Source organism: Vicugna pacos, chromosome 13, assembly GCF_048564905.1.
Source record: "Vicugna pacos chromosome 13, VicPac4, whole genome shotgun sequence".
NCBI classification, from domain to species: domain Eukaryota; kingdom Metazoa; phylum Chordata; class Mammalia; order Artiodactyla; family Camelidae; genus Vicugna; species Vicugna pacos.
In genome coordinates, this window is record NC_132999.1 from 31335160 (window position 1) to 31355901 (window position 20742).

Sequence of the window (20742 nt, forward strand, 5' to 3'; positions counted from 1 at the left end):
GCGTGAATTGTATTTCCTTGACTTCAATGAGAAGGGGAAAAAAAAAAAGGAAAGAAAGAAAGAAAGGAAGGAAGAAGAAGAATCCTTCATAAACACAGGAAAAAAAATGAAGAGGGGGAGAAAAAAACAGATGCTGCCCAGAAAAAAGTGACAAAATATTACCTCATTATTTAACAAAGCAGCATTAAGCGTCCTGCTGATTTCAAACATCTTGCCACAGATTTTGTTTTAAGAGAAACAGATAGAATCCTTTGCAAAGCACTCCGTCTGCAAAGGGTTCTTCAATTTTCTTGCGTGCCACGGAACAGTCAATATATTATTTCCCTAGAGTTCGCACATTAAAACCTCTAGTCAGTGAGCTGAATTTTCCCCTTATCTCACACACAGTAGACTCCTGTTATATGTACTGCTCTCTTTGCAAGAGCAGCCTGCCCCAAACATGGCTGGTGTTTAAACTACTCTTTAAAGTAACAGTTCACTGTATAACCACCAGGTGGGTAGAGTGCACAGATTCAAATGAACCATCTTAAAAGATGTTTTTTCCCCTTGGAATAGCTTTTGGGTGTAGGATGTGACATGAGAAACGGCAGCATCCTAACAGGCATCTGTCTTGTATTTCTCTCTGTATCTTGTCAAAATAAATAAATAAATGCCTTCTCCTGACTTCTAGCGGGGAAACAAAACACCATCACCAATCCTAACAAGAACTGTGAAGAATGAAACACAAACAAGCTTTGTTTCATTCAGCAAAGGATGAAAAAGGAAAATCCAATCAACATAGAGCAAGGAAGAAAACCAAAAACTCCACGGAGATATTTTCCTTTAGCCAAAGGAGAGTAATATTGACACATGTGATAAATAGCCAATTCAAAAGTATACATAGGAACGAAGCACACACAAGATGGAGGAGAGTTAAGGGTGTAACTTTTCTTCAGAGTGATATTTGATGTGGTCTTTCATGATAGGAAAGAAAAGCTTAAAAGTGAAGATACTGAAAAACAAAAAATAAAAAAATCTTAAGCATCTCTTTTTAAAACACAATTATACGAATAGTTATAAACAACCACAAGAGCAAACTAATCACACATCTCTCACCAGTGCTGTTCTTTTCCCCTAAGATCTACCTGGAAGTGGAACATTTCTGCCGTACACTATTTTGTCTGCATAGTTAACTTGGCATCTCCTTTGTACAATTCTGTTCCAATTAATCTGCTCTTCTGCCAGGAATAAATAGAATGTCTCAGGTTAAAAGCCCCCAAGTGATGGAGGGGTGATGTAAAAAGGGTAAAGAACCACCTGGACAAAAACAAATCTCATCACTTATATCATTACATGGCCTGTTTTAAGGGAGGATTTTATTACTTACAGAGCATGCAGGCACCATTCTACGTTCCCTCGTATCTAAAAGAGAAACTAACATACACAGCTACCTGGGTATCTTGGCTGGACAAAATTAAAGCCCTGGAACTTCCATATCCTCTTGCAAACACGGATGTCAATACTAGTATTTTTCCAGTCCATCCAGGCAACAATTACCCCTACATACAACAGTGACTGTCTCCTTCATCTTTAAGTCAAAGCTGCATCACTTAATACCATTTAACCTTCTCGCATATATTAAGTTTCAAGTGACAATTTTTAACTGGGGAGTGAGAAGGAGGAGTTGCTCTCATCAAATTCTGGTTGTATGAAATAAGCTAATTTGTACACTCACCATATGTCTTAAACACTAATTTTAAAATGTCACTTTCTTCAAACATTGAAATGTAATCAGCCTAGTAAATAAAATATTCTCGAGTTTTCTTGCCTTGGTGATAATTTAAAGAGTGTTTATCTCAAGGTAACCCCTCTATTTTGATTACCAAGGAAGGCTTTTGATTTGGAAAGGGAAGAAAGAAGATCTTGGGGGCTAGGGGAGTGAGAAGAGAGAAACACAACAGTACGTAGCTGCACAAAGGAAAATAAGATAAAGTGGGTTTTTAAGGACCCATAGTCTTGTTACCCTAAGGCAAATCCAGCCAATCAATACCACCCATTGACGGTCAACCATCTGCCATGCTATCCAGCGATGTGGCTAAACAGACCTGTTCCATATGACCGTAGCCGGCTCATTTTCAGTCGATTAGGGCAGTTCCAGAGCATTCACGTGCAATAGCACAAAACTCCAAGTCAGACTGAGCCTCTCTCTTCACACCAGTCCCTTCGAGCACAGCTGCAGACCTTTTCCTCCTGTCCCGGGTGTCTGGATTACCTCTTCTTGCTCCTCAATTGAATTAGCAAAATGGGGTGGGAAGGTGGAGTGAACGGACACTCACATATCCACACACACACGCAGAGATAATTGCTGGCCCTTCTTCACTGTCATGCAGAAATCAGGAATTCCATGTGCTCTGCCCTAATATGATTATGGCACACCATTTAAATAGCGTCATCAGTGACTATGACCTGACATTTCCCGGTGGTTCAATTTCTTTTTATCTTCTCTCTCTTCTCTTGAAAAATAAGCCTTAGCTGCTGGCATTTCTTCTTTTAGGGAATATACAATCAGTATGCCCAGACAATGGGATACTATATTTAAGGGCATTTTACAAAATTTAAAAGCCTAATTTTCCTTTGATGAATTGTGGTTTTGGTTTTCTCTTTTTTTCCCCTGTAGAAACATTAAATCAAATTTTATAAGAAAATGCAAACACACTACAGAAGAAAGAAAAATGTACCAGACTGACACGGAGCCTATCAGTAGCATTGGGAATTCACTGTTGATGTTCTGTTAGAGATGTATGACCTGACTGTGTGATGCCTTTCTCTTTCCTGAGTAGTTCTGTCTACTATGGATTGTGGGAAAGGGCTGGCAGAATGCTACTGTGTGGAGAAATATGACAACTGGATGTCTAGACCACTTAAATGGCCAAGAGTTCACCTATGCAGGTAAACTAGCTTAAGGGTAGATCCACTTGATCATCCTGTTTTCTTTCCATATCCTAAGCCTAGGTTAGAATAGCAGCTGAAAGTAGAGGCTTCCTTCCAGAATCAATGCATGATTTTTCAAATGTGCCTTTGAGCACACTCTTAAAGCACTAGGGTGTCTTTCTGGGAAAGAAAATTTAAAGGACAGGAAAAATGCCTTACTCACAAAATTCTAAAAAAAGGTAAACACGCATTTATCCAAGAAATCTAATTTAGGTGGAGTTCCTGTCTGGACTTTTCACTGATATATTCTTTATCATAGTTTAAGACAACTCAGCAGGGTCAACATGTAAACACACAGAGATTTCTGAAGATCCCTGCATTAAGGGATTTCAGGCCTTTTCATTTCAGTTCAGATGAGCTTTACTAAAAATAATAAAAGAAAAGAAAAAACAAAGAAACAAACCAAAATCCTAGTATAAATATAAATCTTTACAAATCAAAGGCCACTGAAGAGATGAAATATGAAGTAGCTATTCATACCATTAAAGGACACAGTGTTTAGCTAGATGACCGTAGTATTCAAAATAATTCCACGTAGGTTTTTTTTTAATTCTGGACTCATTTATAATTCTGTAATAAAGAAATAGATGTATTGTAAAGGGCAAGGAAGGTGATTTGTGGAAGGAGGAGGAAGAAGAGAAGGAAGAGGGAAAGGAAAGGGGAGGAGAGGGAAGAGAAGAAGAAATAAAGAAATAGTAGGACTTATAAAGTATGAATTAAAACTGCTCTTTAACTAGGAGTCTACTGTACACCAAACACTGTACTAGGCACTCGACATGCAGTCTCACCCAACATCACAGAAGTGACAATTGTTGTTATCTAAGGATTCTTCTAGAAGGGCGTTTTCCTCATCTAACAGTAAGATCTCCCCTCCATCACCCTATAGAATAAGATGCTCAGTAAGTATATGTTGAATAAATGAGGAGATGGGCACAGACTAGAAGAAAAAGGAGAGGGAAGATGGAAGGCGTGTTCAATTTTTTTCTCAACCAAAAGTGACCAAGGGACTTCTTTGTGATATGCTTCTAACTAGGCATGTCTTCAAAATGAGTATCATTTAACCTATCATTATCACCTGGCTGTAAATTTGGAGTGAGAGAGATACAAAGGATTAAAGCTAGAAAGCACAAAATCTTGGAAGGTAGGATTGAGTCCCCAGCCCCATCCCCGACGTCCTCTTCCAAAACTGGCAAAACTCCTTATATAGAATATCTGCTCAGCAAACATTGATTGAATAAACTTCCTTGTCCTCTGCCCCTTATAGGACAGAGCCTGGCACCAAGCAGCATTCCAGTTATAGGAATGAATGAAGATGGATAGTCGCGCTCCTCACCCTCAATACTATCACATCGCCTGTTTCATTCGATTCAGCTAGGGGTTGCTGAACACCTCCTCAGGGGGAAATGATATGCTTCAGTTTCCTCATCTGTAAAATGGGCACAATAATACTTTCCTTAAGATTTGCTGCCAGAATTAAGTAGATAAAGGCTTGGTGGAGACAGCACTCTAAATGGTAGCTATTATTGTTAACATGGAGAATAGGGAAAACTGTATGAACTAGTACCTAGCTATAAGATAATTCAATCTTGTTGAAGACAATACATTTCAAAGACTCTCAACACAATTAGAAAATAAAGACAATAATAACTAAGAAAGGCTAAATGGTCTGTTCCAGTTCTAATGAAAAATGTTTGCAGGAGATAAACATTTACTTAGTCCTGTGGGCAAATTTCAGTGCTAAATTCTTAACATGAAGAAGAAAAAGAAATACAAGCCATAGTACTCACCAAGGAGCTTACAATCTGGCTGGGAAATGAGCTTTCCTTTTCACGCATGAATCTTAAGAGTATAAAGAAGAATGTAAAGAGGATAGTATCAACATGAAACACTGAAGGACAGTCAATGGTGAGGATACCATCTGGAGTGATGGCGGGAGGCTTTATGAGAGAAGCTGGTGCTGAAGCTAGGCTTAAAGAATGATAGGATTTGTTTTGAAGAATGGAGGGTATTTCACATAAGAACAAAGATGGTGGAAGAAGGCAGAAAGGGGATGTTGGCATCCAGCTCATTCTACCCAGACCCCTCTGAGGTCTCCTCTGAATCTATTCCAGCCTCTCCCATTTTTAAAAAACGTTGTAAATAGAGGAATATTATGACATGTTGACTGTGGGAGAGAAGGCCTCTCACTCAGTGAGTACTTTTATAAAAGGAACAGGAATTAGCATTATTGAGCATCCAGTATGTGTCAAACATTGCATGAGGTGCTTTGCCTGTAAATCTCATTTAATCACATAACTCTGAGATTCCTAATACGAAAACAAAGGTTAGAGAATTTATGTGATTTGCTCAAGATCACAGAGCTACTAAGAGGCAGATTTAGGTTTCAAACTTATATATGTCCAACCTCAGTCCACAGTGTTTTTACTATAAATTTTACCTTATAGAGAAAAGTGTAGATCTAAAAAATTTAAGTAGTGTTCTCTGTTAGTCTGTAATCAGAAACTAATCAGAGTAATGCTGTTGACATCTGCTGACATTTAAAACAATAACAATTAAAATAAAAAAACCTAACCTATGCCTGCAATTTCAATATTCTGCCACCAAGTATGGTCCTATGAGAATTACAAGGGTCACGTTTTTGCTTGCTATTGTTTTGTGTGTTTGCTGTTCCCACCTCCATCTCTGCAAGTAGAGGAGAGAGAAGCCTGATCTTCAGATGGAATCATCTACTATAACCACAAGACAGAAATTAATCTTTCCAAGTATTTTCCAAATTTTATTTATCAAAAATTCAACCGTGAGCATAATTCTGAACTTCAACAATTTTCAAACTATTCTATTACAGATTGTACTCAATGAATCATTCCTTTTACTCTCACACTGTACTGTGAGCTTGCAGGTTAGAAATTGTATGTTATTTGCCTTATAAACCCAGCATGTAGAATATCAGTACCTGGAACATAATGAACACACAACAAAAGAACATAAATAATTGATTCCAAATATTTTAGAAGAACTTTTGAACCAAATGCTTAGGGCGCAGTGATTTGGTACTTCATTCATTAATACATAATTTTCTTTTTTGAGTCACCCTTACTGCTGGGTTGTTGTAAAAAGCCCTTTCCTGAGGTCGGTCATTGCAGAAGCATTTCTCCCAGTGGTCAGGCATTTCCTTCAGCCTTAGCCAGGGGCAGTCCACATTCATTATAAGCCTTGCCCTGCTCGGTAGCCTTGTTTGCCTTTTCAACCCTCTTATGCTTAGGAAGGTCACTTCCTTTCTCTACAAGCAGTGAAGTAAAAATATGAAAAACAAGAAAGGCATGCTATATAACTATCAGAAAGAGGCTGCTCTCCACTTGACCATTTTTAGTTCTTTCTCTCTCAGACTCTGAAGCTGGGGGAATGATTTAACTACTTTTAGGCAGAAGAGCAAAGTTACACATTAGTGCTGAGTAGCTCATTTCCCTTAGCAACGCCTTAGCAACAGCAGCTTCAAGTTCAAAATACCTCCTTGAAAAGGATCACATCTTTAACGAAGATGAGTATTTTTTTAGTGTAAGATTTTCAAATAGAAGTTGTAGCATTATAACCCCCAAAGCCTTGTAGGCTACAAATGCCTATTTCATGCTAAACTTCCTCTATGATATTATGTGGTAACTAGAATGATGTTGGGCTCCTGTAAAATTTCAGCCCCTGGAAAAGCCCTGGTCCTACTCTGAAATTATTCACAAACACGTAACTTTTATCAAGTCACCATTAATCTTAGGTTATTATAGAAATTACACTTAAGTTCTTTCAAAACGGTTATTGATATTGACCTCACTATTTAGCTTGCTCCCTTACTGAGAAGAGTGAATAACTAAAATCACAGTTTTAAAAACTACATCAGGGTTTTAAAAACTCTGTTACATGTAACCTAATGTTCTGTGGACAGTTTAAAGAAAAATACAAAAAAAAAATTACAACTTTACCCCAAACTGGTACTTACTGATTTTGTTATTCAATACTATCCTGCCTACTTAATTATCCATAAAATGGACCATGGGATGATGAAACAGTCATCATACTTGATTGTTTTCACATTGTCAGTAAAATGAGAATGCTTGCAGGAGGTTTTGCTAGCCTTCGAAACCCTAGGAATGTAAACTGTGCATGTCATATATGTTATGCATATTATTAAAACTTCTACCTTGTTCAAGAATTTTGTAACTCTTTTTTGTCATCTTCAAGGTTTCACAACTCAGGTAATATACAAACCCTTGCTTGAAATTTGTTCTATGTTGTCTATTAGCATATGGGTACCTTGGGGCACAAGGAAACAAAACACACAAGGGCTTCTTAGAACAGTAATTTCAATGGACTTCTTCACTGTTAAAATTTATTATCAAGTAAGACCACACAATCTATGTGTGCCAATTCCAAGATATGGATAGCTAAAAGACAGATTTCCCTCTTCTGTCTTTTATTTGGTATCAGTATATAGCCAAACTGTGTCATCCCTTTGACATGAAGTTTTCCCATGTGTAAGGGTATTACTGAAGAACGTATGGAGAACAATGGCCCTTGCTCAATATGTGTTCTTGAAAGTAAGATCCATTTTAAATGAGGGAACAAAGAAGAGTCAGATCTCAAGGCCAGCTCCATCTCTATTAATAATAATTCTGACTTCGGACAAATCACTTCTCCTCTTTGGACCAGAATCTTCATGAGTAAAGAAGAAATGAAACTGGATGATTTCTGAAGTCTCTGTCAGCTCTAATATGTCTGGATCTATATAGAAACAGTTTTTAATTAGGAAATAAAATTTTTGGTAAGGTTAACCCAGATTTTCAACTGTGTAGGAATTACTTTGTAGGAATGCTGGCTGGAGAGAAATCTGACTTTTGAAGGAGACTTTAAAATCTGCCTCAAATGAAGAACCAGTTTAGTATCAAGTTCCTTTAATATCCAGTCTGATCACCAGAGTTATTTTAATAAAACACAGTATTGGAAATGATAAGTCAAAATCATAAAACCAAAGGTTTTGACTAGGACCTTGAGTAAGTCCAATGATACTCTCTGAACTTCAGTGTCATCATATTTAAAATGGGGACAACAATAATGCTTAAGGTTGTGAAGATTAAATGAGATAATGCATGTAAAGCATGTGTTACAGGGTATATGACATACTATTCAGTAACTAAAAATAGCAACTAATTTTTATATTCAGTTGAACACATGACATTGTTTTTACAGGTCAAAAGCAGTCAAATACTGTCAATTTCATACGGTACAATCCATGTTCTGTTCCTTTTCTACCTAAAATAGCTTCATGATCGTTGCTGCTTATATCAAGTCCTGTCATTCAGTATGGCGTTCAAGGCTCCTTATAACCTGGCCCTCATTTAAGCTTCCTGACTTCTGGGTGATTCCCTTCCACATACACAGCTCTAAACACGCCGCTCTATTCTCCTGCATCGCTTGGCCCTGCTACCCCATGCCTTTGTTCCTGCTGTTGCTTTCATTTGGAATACCATCGCTCCCTGGAAAATCACTCTCGTCCTTCAAGGCTTCAGCTTCACTATGCAAAACGACCTGCTTCATTATCTGAGCTTTTACAGCAGCTTGTTCTTCCTGCCTCCACAGAATTCATGCCACAGTTGTTGACAGGTTTGTCTCCCTGAGCTGTTTTCAAGGTACTCCAGGGCAGGGATTGTTCTTATCTGTCTCTGTTTCCCTCCATCTGAGCACACTGGCTGTCTCAAAGTTGGCGCTCGGTAAATATTTGTTAAAGTAAACTGACTATATTCACATGGCAGGTTAAGATCTGGCCTCTCTTAGAAATAAATAATAAATAGATGAATCCCGAAGATGACTCCCCCCAGAAATGATTCCAGAACTTTTGGAATCTACCCTTCCACAGAGTCATTTTTTCTGCTGTGAGAAATCTCTGCCAAAGGATAGTCTTTTTCCCTCTAAGAAATGTTCAGGTGACTAAAATCAGAAACTCTAAAGTGGAAGTCGTTCTTCAGAACAAATCCATGAGGTGAAGCCATGAGCTTTCAACAGAGACATTGTTTTATTGCTAGAGGTGGGAATGCTCTGGCTGCAGCCTTATTTAGTGAATATAATGTGAGGGTTTGCACACTGAATTTGTGCTTCTATAGCTGGAGAGGTCTTCAGTCCAGAGAACTCCAATAAGGCCTGGATGATGTGGACGGGATGGAAAGAGGAGGGTGCTGCTGATGTTGCAGCCTGGTGTGAATTCATCAAAATGCCCACATTCCCATGCTCCATGCACTCATGGCTCTGGAAAAACTCTAGGAAATGCAAGTGCTTAAGTGAATTAATAGTGTATTCTAGGGGGAGGGTATAGCTCAGTGTTAGAGTGCATACTTAGCATGCAAGAGGTCCTGGGTTCAATCCCCAGTAATTCCATTAAAAATAAATGAAATAAAAACTTAATTACCTCCCCCACTCCCCCCAAAAAGATTGGTTAAATATAAATAAAATTTAAAAATAAAAATAAATTTAAAAAATAGTGTATTCTAAATATCATCTACCTAATGTTACTACCTATATAGATAGTAACACTAGTTAATATTTAATATGTGTACATGTGTGTATAAAATTAAATCATTATATATACATACGTGTGTGTATATATAAAATTAGTTTAAAAGGAGAGTAAATAGTTCTGCACTATAGGATTATCAGGCTATTCAGAGCCAGTTTGTAACTCCAGAGGATTTACTTTCAAACTTTTTTTGCAGCAAGTGATTTTTTGTTTGTTTGTTTTTTGTTTTTTATTGAAGTATAGTTGATTTACAATGTTGTATTAGCTTCTGGTGTATAACACAGTGATTCATTTATACATATATATATTCTTTTTCATATTCTTTTTCTTATTCTTATTTTTTATTGAAGTGTAGTTAATCTACAATGTTAGTTTCATGTGTACAGCAAAGGTATTCAGTGATACATACTCTTTTTTTTCAGCAAGTGATTTTTTTTTTCAGCAAGTGATTTTTTTTTGAAGTCAAATCTTAGGAAAAGCCCTAACATATAAACAGATAAGCAGTGCTGCTCTTCTGGTGGGGGGAATAGTGGACTCCACTAAACATCTACCCCACACCCACATACTTCTGGAGCATTCTGAGGAACCCAGCAACCAGAGAGAAAACCAGTCTAGTCTACTCTAAATGATACTTCAGTGGGTAAAAGGTAAATTAAGAGTCAAAAGACTCGGGTTCTAGCACCAACACTACCACCCTTAGGCCCAAGGCTCCTCATCTATTACATCTAATTCAAAGCATTTGGCAATTGCTATCCAAGATTTCAAATGGAATGTCTCAGCTTCTGAGGTTTTCCAGCCACATAGGTTCATAGTGCTTACTCCTCTCATACGTTTTACCTACCTTACAGCTTCACAATTAATGTACTTCCCAATCATTCTTCACTTATACAAACACAAACTCAACAGTTAATGGTGGGGAAACTCAAGGTCAACAACACAGGTTTCACAAGAACCCACAGAGGGCTTGGGAAACAAACCTGGTGTCTTGTGTCTGTCCTTCAAAATATACCTCTTTTAGCTGAGAAAAGCTGTCTGTAAGTTTCTTAAGAGTCCTCCCAATTGCTTAGTTGTGTAGATTCTATCTCCTTAACTTTTCTTATGCCTACTACTATTGTTTTGGTTCAAGTCTCTGCATCATTTTCCTGGATTATTATCATCAACATATTCTTACCTCCATTTTTGACTGAACCCCACTTACCAACCCCAATGACCTTTCTAAAATTTCAGTCTAACTGCATTGTTTTCTTGATTAATATCCATGTACACCTCCTCCTCTACTGAGATTTTCAATGAATGGTCTAGAAGGGGTACCCAGGAGACCTCTAACAGACTCCTCAAATTTATTGGACATTGTTTCACAACACAAACATAGGTAAGTTCATAGTTTCCTTTCGCATTTCTGTTTCTCTTACTTGGCTTGAACTCCTCAAGAGTGGGGCTCATATTTGATTTGTAATCAAGTGGTTGAATAAATTAAAAATGCAACCTTCCCTAAACAACTCTAAATAGCTGTTTTTCTCATTTTTAAGCTGTAGAAAGCTACAGGTAGCTCTGTTCCATTTGCAAAGTGCTTTCACATAATAACTACTATCTATTGAGTGTAAATGCTCAATAAATAATGTGTCAGGTACTAGTCTTAGCTCTTTACATGCATTAACTTACTAAATATCACAATAATTCTATAAGGTAGGTACTATTATTGTTATCCCTGCATTGACAGATGAGGACAACTAAGGCAGAGAGAAGTTAAGTACACATACATGGACTCATTATAATCATTCAACAAACATTTATAGAGTATTTACTGTACTATTCTTACAACCAATTATGAGAAAGACAAGATATATGCAATCATCACTTTGATCTAAGAAGGGCCAAGGAGAAAATATGTCTTGCTCCTCCTTAGAGATCCCTCAAGTATCCAGAATAGAATTGCATTCAATAAATATCCACTGAGTAAGTGTTGGATTTGTGCTCCTGGAATCTAGTAGTGGGGCTTTCTACATCAACCACTTCCCTTGATTGATGCTTGAGAGAAGGGACCTCTCCTTCTCTTGGTCAAATCCAGATACTTTTGAGGGTACAAGGAGGCTCTATTACTAATTATACTTAGACAACAGGCATAAACTAGCACTGTCCAAGGCAAACCAGGTTACATGGTCACATTACCTATAACCAACTTAATCTGATACCTACTTACGAGAAAGTCCCTGGTGAATATGTGTTGTTATGGTCAACTTTGCTAAGATACTCAGCACAGCATTATGTGAGGAATATCCGGTCAAAAACCAAAAAAAAAGAATGGCCATTATCCAGAAAGCCCATAGATAAGCACACTCTACAAGAACACTCTCTGGAATTACATTCAAGGAAACAACATTTAGGTAAATAAAAATGTACACTTAAGTATATGTCTTTGTACAAGCTATTCTCTCTGCCTGGAACACAACTTCTCCTGCTTCTGCTGCTTGGTGAACACATACTCATCCTCCAAAATCAAGTTCAAGTATTAATCCCCATAAAATCATTTAGCACATTTACTCTGTATCAGACACTAGGGATTCAACACATAACAAGGCACACAAATCGCCTGCCTTGAGAGTTTACATCAAAATGGGAGCAGAAAGGAAAGCTTCCCAATTTCCCCCAGACAAAATCAACAGTTCCTTATTTGACATCTCACAGAACTTGTCATGGAATTGCAATTACTCCTCATGCAATTGCAATTACTGCCTTCCATGTCACACTGTAAGCTCTTTGAGGGCAAGAATCAGTCTTATCTATGTCCTCCCACGACTGGCACAGTGCTGGGTTACCTAATGGAACCCAAGGCCACATGCTCCCCCTTTCACAATGCCACACCCTGTGAACATTGCATAGAGTTCGTTGCTTGATTTCTGAATATTTAAAAATCACTAAGCAGTTCGTCGGAATCCACAATGTACTGTTCTCAGTGTTGAAACAAGGGACGCAGCAAGAATGTGACATGGTTCAGGATCTTTGAGCATTTACAACCAGACTACGGAGCCCAGGTTTACTGATGAGAATAAGGACAGAATAAGACAAGAGAGTACATAATGAAGGACTGGATTGTGTGGGTCAGACCCAAAACATTCCCTAAATTCAGAGAACCGAGAAACATTATAAAATATCATCCTTCACTTTTAGCCCAGCAGTGCTGCCAGGTGTGCCCTGGGGTTCACCACTCTCCAAAAACATCCCCAAATATGCCAGGATATCCTTACACAGGCCACATTCTCTCAAGCTTTTATGGTTTTGCACAAGCTAACCCTTGGGATGCCCCTATACTCCTGATGTGTCTGACAGTCATTAAGATTCAGCTCAAATGTCACCCTCTCCGTGACACCATCCCTGAACTTCCCAGGAAGAATTAACCATGCTTTCACTTTGTGTCCAGTCTGCTCCTTCCCCATGTACACGTTCATTATACCCTGGTATCTTCACATATAATTTTGTTCATCACTTATTTATCTACACGTCCATCTCCCCTACTAAGCTGTGAACTCGTTGAAGGCAAAGACCCTCATTCGTCTTTGTATCTCAAGCATAAAGCCTGGTACAGAGTTTATGGATGGACATATTGATAAATGGGTCAACATACAGACAGTCAGTTATAATGGGCTGGAGTTCCATTTCCCCTCACCCCCCAAAAAAGCATCAGCTTATATAACCTCATGTGGTCTAGTGAGAGAGTTTGGAAGTGTAGAGATCTGGGTACTAATCTTGAATTCCTATCTCATAGACCTTAAGCAAGTCACTTAATCTCTCTGGACCTCAAGTAGTCTTATGTATTAAATGGGGATTAAATCATGAAATCCCTACCTCACATAATAATGACTGGGAGTTTTAAATGAGATGATAGAAGTGAAAGTGCTTAGAAAAAAATGTTTTCAATTTAACATGACTTCAGAGGAAAAAAAGGATCAGCCACAGTAATGTTATCTAGAAATATTTTTAATGAAGGCCAATACTTTTGTTCCTTCCAAACTGACACATGGCTGTGCTTTTTCTAGGTCTGTTAAGAGAACAAATAAGTGACAAAGCTCTGTGTTGGGAGTCTCTGGGGTGAGTTTCTTTTTCTCTTGCTAGATAGGAAAAAGAGGATTTGTCCTTTTTATGGGTCTGGGGTTTCAACTCTCGAGGTCTAAACATTTTTGATGGCCTTGAACTAATTTCGGCCACCATCGGCAGAATGGGAGTGGAAAAATCCCCACCACATCTGCCTTGTCAGGTGGTGGAGGAAAGAACTTTCTAAATAGCCTCATTATTGGTCCCAGCTGAATTCTGCTCCTGTTCCATGATGCCAGCAAAAGCATTTTAGTAAGATGCTGCCAGCATCAAAAGCAGATCCACTTACGGTTTCCTGTAAGCGTATCTGCAATGGCAGAAGGTGGCGGGCAGCCAGGTGTGAGCGTGCGTGCTAAAAATCTCCAATACGTCAAGCTGGAAGAACAATTTATGAAATGAAATTCAACGTTCTATTTCTACTCCAAGAACTCAGTTTAAGGCACCAGAAATTCAGCTGGGTAACTCGGCTCCAATTCTCTGCTGCTTTATGGAATCAGAGAATCTCAAAGAGAGGAATGTCCTCTGCATTCTTCTAGCTTGAATGTCCCCCACCCCAAAAGGACATTCCAGAGAGTCACTGGACTCTGCTTATAGAGCTTAAATGAGAGGAGCTTATTCATTTCTTTTCTAATAATTTGCTCAGTGTGGGGTTACTTCTGGCCATGAGGCAGGGATTGTCATGTATCCACTAAATCCTGTTTCCTTTTCTGCCTGGCCACCCAGAGAAACTACAGTGGGGCTGAGTAACTTGAGTTCTGGCCATTGGAATGTGGGTAGAAATGATCACTTCTAAGCCTGGCCCCTAAACAACTTCTGTGTGTGGCTCCATCCTCTCATCCTTTCCCAGTCTACCCAGTAGATGCAGAGGGTATAAGGGAAAACTCCGAGGCCCTACAGGAAGGCAGAGCCACTAAGGGGGAGGGGCTGGTCCCTAAATGACTAAGTGGAGCACAGCCTACTGCAAACCCATGTTGAACTACAGTATGCATGAGAAGCAATCTTGTGAAGCCTCTGAGATTTAGGGGTTGGTTGCTACAGTAATTCACCTATTCTGACTAATACAGACCATTCCTTCCATTTTTTTCAAATGGTGATACCACACTGAGTGTCTTAGGAGTTACTCTATCACCATCTCCCTTGGAAGACTTGGTGGCCCATTTTGCATAGAACATTTTAGGTACATAGAACATTTAGGAACATAGCTCTAGGTACTATTAGCTCCTGAAAAGTGAAAAGAAGTAGTGCAAGAAGGCAGCGGAAGGGGGTGTGGGAAGGAAGGAGGGGTGGGAAGGCCATATTTTCTCAAGGACCAATGTCCTTATGCATATGAGTTTCATTTATCCCTTATAACACCTCCAACGGGATAGCTAGAACTATCACCACCTTAAAGAGGAGGGGAAGGAGGCAGGTTGATGTACAGAAGCTCTGCCTGAGCCTGCTTGGCCTCTGCCATTTCCAGCTGATCTCAGCACCAGAATCTTCCAACTGCCTCCTGTGAACAGACCTTCTCACAATCTCCACATGCCTCTCTGATGCCCAAACAGCAATCTCAGAATCCTTGTTGCTATGCTTTCCATGCTGGGACCCCAAATGCCAGGTTTTTACATGTCTCTTAAACAACTGAGTCCCTTGGACACCGGGATTCCCCACCTGGCTATCCCTCTGCAGGTGGCCTCAGCAAGCAGCTGTGTTCTCCTGCACCTGGCTTCATCCTTCCCCACCCATGGTAGCAGCCACTGAAAAAACACACCCACCCCTCCAGCCCATTCTAACTACTGAAAGGATGAGAAAAACGTTATTAAGAAGCGAACACTTGAATGTTGCAATTAAATCAAAGTTTAAAAAACATATCAAAAGTTTGTGGGTTTTTTCACCACAATTAGAAGCTATTAAGATTATCTTGGGATCTAAAAGGAAAACCTTCCAAGGTAACAATGCCTATCTCTCTAACTTAATTTGGCCAGTTTTTAAGAATCTGCATTAGGTTACCCTCCTCTCTGCCCCATTGCCTCCTTTGCTTCCTCTCCTCCATTACATCACTTTTCATACTGTAATGATGGGTTTACAGGTCTTTCCTTTCTGCTACCTGGACAGCTCTGCAGAGCCAGGGACCGTGTCTTTTTCTCCTCTTTATCCCAGTGTCCAGCAGCATGCCAGATAATCCTTGAGGGGCTGGCTGGTTTTCAGAATAGCTCGTAGACACAGAGCTGCTCAGTCCCTTTGCTGTGGAGCCCTCAAGCCTGTACCATCAGCATCGTCAGCTGTGGAACAGGGCTATGGCTGCACCCCGCCTGCTTCACAGAGTAACTGCCAACGCTGAGCAGGAACCAAACACAGTCATTTGAATGGATCTGAAGCATCACTGCTGCTCGCCAAGGTAATTCTACTGTCTGGCATTTGGAGAACAGGGTCTGTAGGAGGATGTGAGAGGTGCTCACTGGCTATGTGGGTGGGTGCTCTTTCTTGTTTCCTGGTTTCTAGTACCCTAAGAGATCCAAGGAGCCTGTCCATCCTCGAAGGTGGAGGACATTTGGTGGTTAACATGATGAAAGTAGCATTACTGCTCTGCTAAGAACTGCAGTATATCAGCTGGCTTTCTTTTATTTCAAGAACTTTACACGGTATAAAGCTGTACATTTTCAGATCTCATACTTTATCCAAGGTTGTATTATTAAATATTTGTTTCCAATTTTGACATCAGCTGGGTCCATCAGTGTGAGGGCACCAGATATGTGGTGGGGAAGATGAGAGGCTCAGAATTTCATTAGAGATGCTTGCGGAAGAGTCAGTCTATAGAGAGAAGGGATGAGCTAGATGACCTCCTAAAAGGATTCTATGATTCAGATGTTTTACACAAATGTTAATGAATAACAGCATGGCAGGGAAGACAGAACCAGCACAGTAATGCTGCTCAGGTATTATGTGCATTTGCCTTTAATTAAGTGATTTCAGGAGCCCAGAAATGAGTTCCCAGCCTAGCAAAGACCTCAGTTTTCATTGAGATCACAATGCTAGTGCAGCCTTTACTCCCTGTTCAGCAGAGGATAGGCTAGCTTCCATCCACCAGTTCCATTTGTAAGCCAGGATATTTCCAGTCAACAAAAAGCTATTTATTATAAGTAAAGCAAGTGCTCTGAAGCACTGACAACTCAAACGCACAAAAGGTACTCAGAGCATCAAAGAAACCATTAGAACACTTTTTCTAAAACACAGATCATCCTCAATGATCTTGCAATTTGCATGTCTACTGGGTCCAGGAAATAGAATTTAATAAGACAATAAAACTTTTATGTTAGTCGGCTTGGACTATCATAACAAAATACCATAGACTATGTGGCTCAAACAACAGAACTATTTTCTTACAGTTCTGGAGGTCGGGAGCCTGAGATTAGAGTGTCGTGGGTTCTGGTGAGGGTGGTTTTTCTGGCTTGCACATGTGACAGCCGTCATGTTGGCTGTAGATTCACATGGCAGAGAGAGGGAAAGATCTCTCTCTTCTTATAAGGCCACCAATCCTATTGGATTAGAACCCTACCCATATGACCTCATTTAACCTTCATTATCTCCTAAAACTTCTATCTCTAAAGTCACGTTGGGTGTTATAGCTTCAACATATGGAATTTTGGAGGGACACAGTTCAGTTCATACCAACATTCATGTAGAAAATTGAGTGTCTACTTCAAGTGGTTACAATTTAAGTCACATCACTAAGGTGAAATTCACAAAAATAAAAATATATTTGTCCTCAATGGGTTATTTTAGCGAAGAGTTTTTTAAAAAATAGAATCTAGGAGATGCATTCTGTTTGTTGTTCATAGCCGAAGTTATAAAATATATTTCTCTGGAGATTGTCAGAAAAGAAGCAATAGAAAGTGCTGGAGAGGTAAGGTATAGCTCAGTCGTAGAGTGCATGCCTAGCATGCACAAGGTCCTGGGTTCAACTCCTAGTACCTCTGTTTAAAATAATTAAAAAAAAGTAAATCTAAAATTAACTCCACTCCATCAAAAAAAAAACAAAACAGGGGAGGATATAGCTCAAGTGGTAGAGCACATGCTTAGCATGCAAGAGGTCCTGGATTCAATGCATTAATTTCAAATAAACCATGTTTCAGAATTACATTTCTGGTAGCCGTTTCAGGGATCTAAATCAGTATAGTGATTGAGGAAAGACTCTCCTGCCGCAAAGGGGTTGAAATAAGGAAAATAACGGATGATAAAATATTCTTAAATTGTGGGTTCATTTTCTTTAGTTTTAAGCCCACAAGATAATTGATTGCCCCTCTACGCCCACCTTCTTCCTTGGTACTAGCACTCTCCCTTTGGAAAAACAGATAAGAACAATCAGGAGCATTTGGGAATCTGTCCTTTTAGCTGAAGAACAGCCAAGGCCAAGGAGTGACTTGAGGGTCCCAGAATGAAGGACTGGCCTTGGATCCGCAGAGCCCCAGAGACAATGCACTCACACTACAGCAGCCTCCAGCCCTCTGGGATAATACACAACCTCTCCTCTCTGAAAAGCAAGCAACAAAGGAATACTGGCTGCAATCCAATTATTGGGGCAGGGGGAGGGTGCGCCACTCCCAGGACAGCAGTAGGGAGGGGCTGGGAGAGCTCACAGCAAGAAGAGCTCTGAAAATGTATCTCTTATATAGAATGCAGGTTTCTGGCTTAAAAACATTAATTCCATTGCAGAGAGTCACTGAACAATTTCCCAAGGATTCCCAAGATCTCTTAAGCCATAAAAAGCATCCTTATTATGTTAGTATGCTAAAGGGTGCCTCTGCATACTATTCCAGGAGATAGCAGGGAGAGAATGAAAAAAAGCTGAATGATTCCAAGGAACTAAACAAAGAAATACCTTTAAAGCTTATCTAGTTATACCTCATTTTGAAGTCTATTTTTCCAAAGCCAAATTGGAAAAAAGTTCACACCAATTTTGGGGACGATACTACAGAACCAGGTATTTACAGCTCAAACAATTTCGATGTTCTTTTATACAATTAAAACGCACCTCCTAAACCAGACATGCTTATCAAACCATAAAATAAGAAAAAAACATGAGTAACCATTTATCCAATCTTGGAATTTTCTAACTGTAAAAGCAACTAACAAGAAAAAATACTGATAGATTTGACTACATGTAAATTTAAAACTTCAGTACGACTTAAAATAGTAAAAATCATGAGAGACAAGCTGGAAAAATATTTACCACAGATACAAAAAAGGATTACTGCTTTTACTTTTTTAAAGCACTCACATAAATGCATTACAAAAGACATCAATATAGACTCAGACAAAACACATGAACAAATATCCAGAAAAGGACTGAAAACTGGCTAACAAACATGTGGAAAACATCTAACCTCATGAATAGTTTAAAAAACATGTACATGAAAACAATGCTGATAAGGGGAGGTCTCGGTATCTGTCTCCCCTGTCACCGCTCTCTGGAAAAGAGGCTTGCAGGAATAAATTCGGTCAGATTCAAGTGCTTTTTATTGGCTCATGGTCTCAGAGGGTAAAGGTTTTAATATGCCACGCATTAAATATTATCAGTTTTTAAAGTTTTTGTTAATTTCATATATGTGAATAAAAATGGGACCACACCTGTGAAGGAGATGATATTGAAATGACATCTGGTCAAGTCTATAACAGCAATGATAGGACAAAGTCTTTTTTTGCTCTGAACAGCTCTTTGCTCACCATTCTGATGTAGATGCAGGGGAAAAGAGGTAGGGAGCAACCCTATTTTTAGGTTCTGGTTGCCGTTAGGCCCAGCAAAAGGAATTCTTTGCAAGGCCCAGCCCAAGTTACTAGGGCTGAAGATGAAGCCATCTGTGCCCCTCTGCTTGCTGCTGTTCTCTGCACCTACGTGTCTCTGTGCGACCTTAGAGAAAAATGGGTCCAGAAAAGGATTCAGATGTTCTTGGAACTCTGGCCACACATCCACTTTATATCATCCCCTCATCAAATGAGATCCCTTTCTTCATTCAACAAAAATGTCCTGGGCACCTACAGTATGCAGGCATCATTTGAATCACCTCTTAAAATAGCTAATACTTCTCTTTTTTGATCTATTTTCTTCATTTATTTTAAAGCCACTTTATTGTGGTAATGGTTTCACGGGTGTATACTTAGCTAAGACTTTTGGAAACGATCACACTGGCAAGAGTGTAGTGTGACTGGTATCCTCACACAGAACTTGCAGTTATATACATTTTGGAATGCTGGGATGAAATTTTTGCAGTAAATATGAAGCAGGAGTCTTAAAAATGTTCCTACGGTTTGACCCAGTATTTTAACTTCTTTGAAACCATCAGAATAATAAAGTGTTTTATATACAAATATGTTCAGTATGGAATCATGTATAAGCCCATGCTAGGCTAGACCTATAAAGATGAAGGTAACATGAGGATGTATTAAAAAGTCAAAGAAAATAAACTAATTGCAAGTTGTAACAGGTGCTATGAATGAAACCCACAAGGGGCTAAGAAACAATAAAAGACCTATTTGAGACAGACATTCGGGGAAAGCCAACACATGTAAGCTGGGACCTAAAGGATGAGAAAAAACTAACCATTTGAGAGCTGAGACAAGAGCAATTGAGCCCAAGGGAGTGGCCAGTGCAAAGGTCCTGAGGCAAGCATATTTGGGGATTTTTCTAGGATCAGACAGAAAGCCAGTGTAGCTGGAGTGTGACACCCAATGCAGAAGGAGGTACAAGATGAAGTCAGAGAGGAAGGCAGAGCCAAATCATATACGAAAAATGCTTATGCCATTATGTTAAGTGAAAACGGGAGGGTCGAAAATTGTGTTCACAGTATGATCTCAGCCATGAAAAATATGCATTAAAAAAAGACTTGGAAGAAACACACTAGAATGTTAACAGTGGTTATGTGGGAGAGGCACAAAAAGAGTACTGGCTTTAGAGCTAAGGAAAAAACAGAATGTTTTATCTGGGCTTCACTACTTACCACTTGGGAGGACAGTTATTTAACCTTTCAAAGCCTTAGTTACCAAATCTACAAAATTAGAATTATGTCACCTATCTCACAACAGTGTGAGACACAGTAAGTGTGTTTTATTTACATAAAGAACATTTTTTATTATTACTACCATTACTCTTA

At 39.2% G+C, this 20742-nt stretch overlaps 1 protein-coding gene across 2 annotated transcripts in view; it reads right to left on the reverse strand.

The window, feature by feature from the left end:
- The window catches only part of ELAVL4 (ELAV like RNA binding protein 4), a 142524-nt gene that overhangs the window by 89474 nt on the left and 32308 nt on the right, over positions 1–20742 (reverse strand). The window lies entirely within an intron of this gene.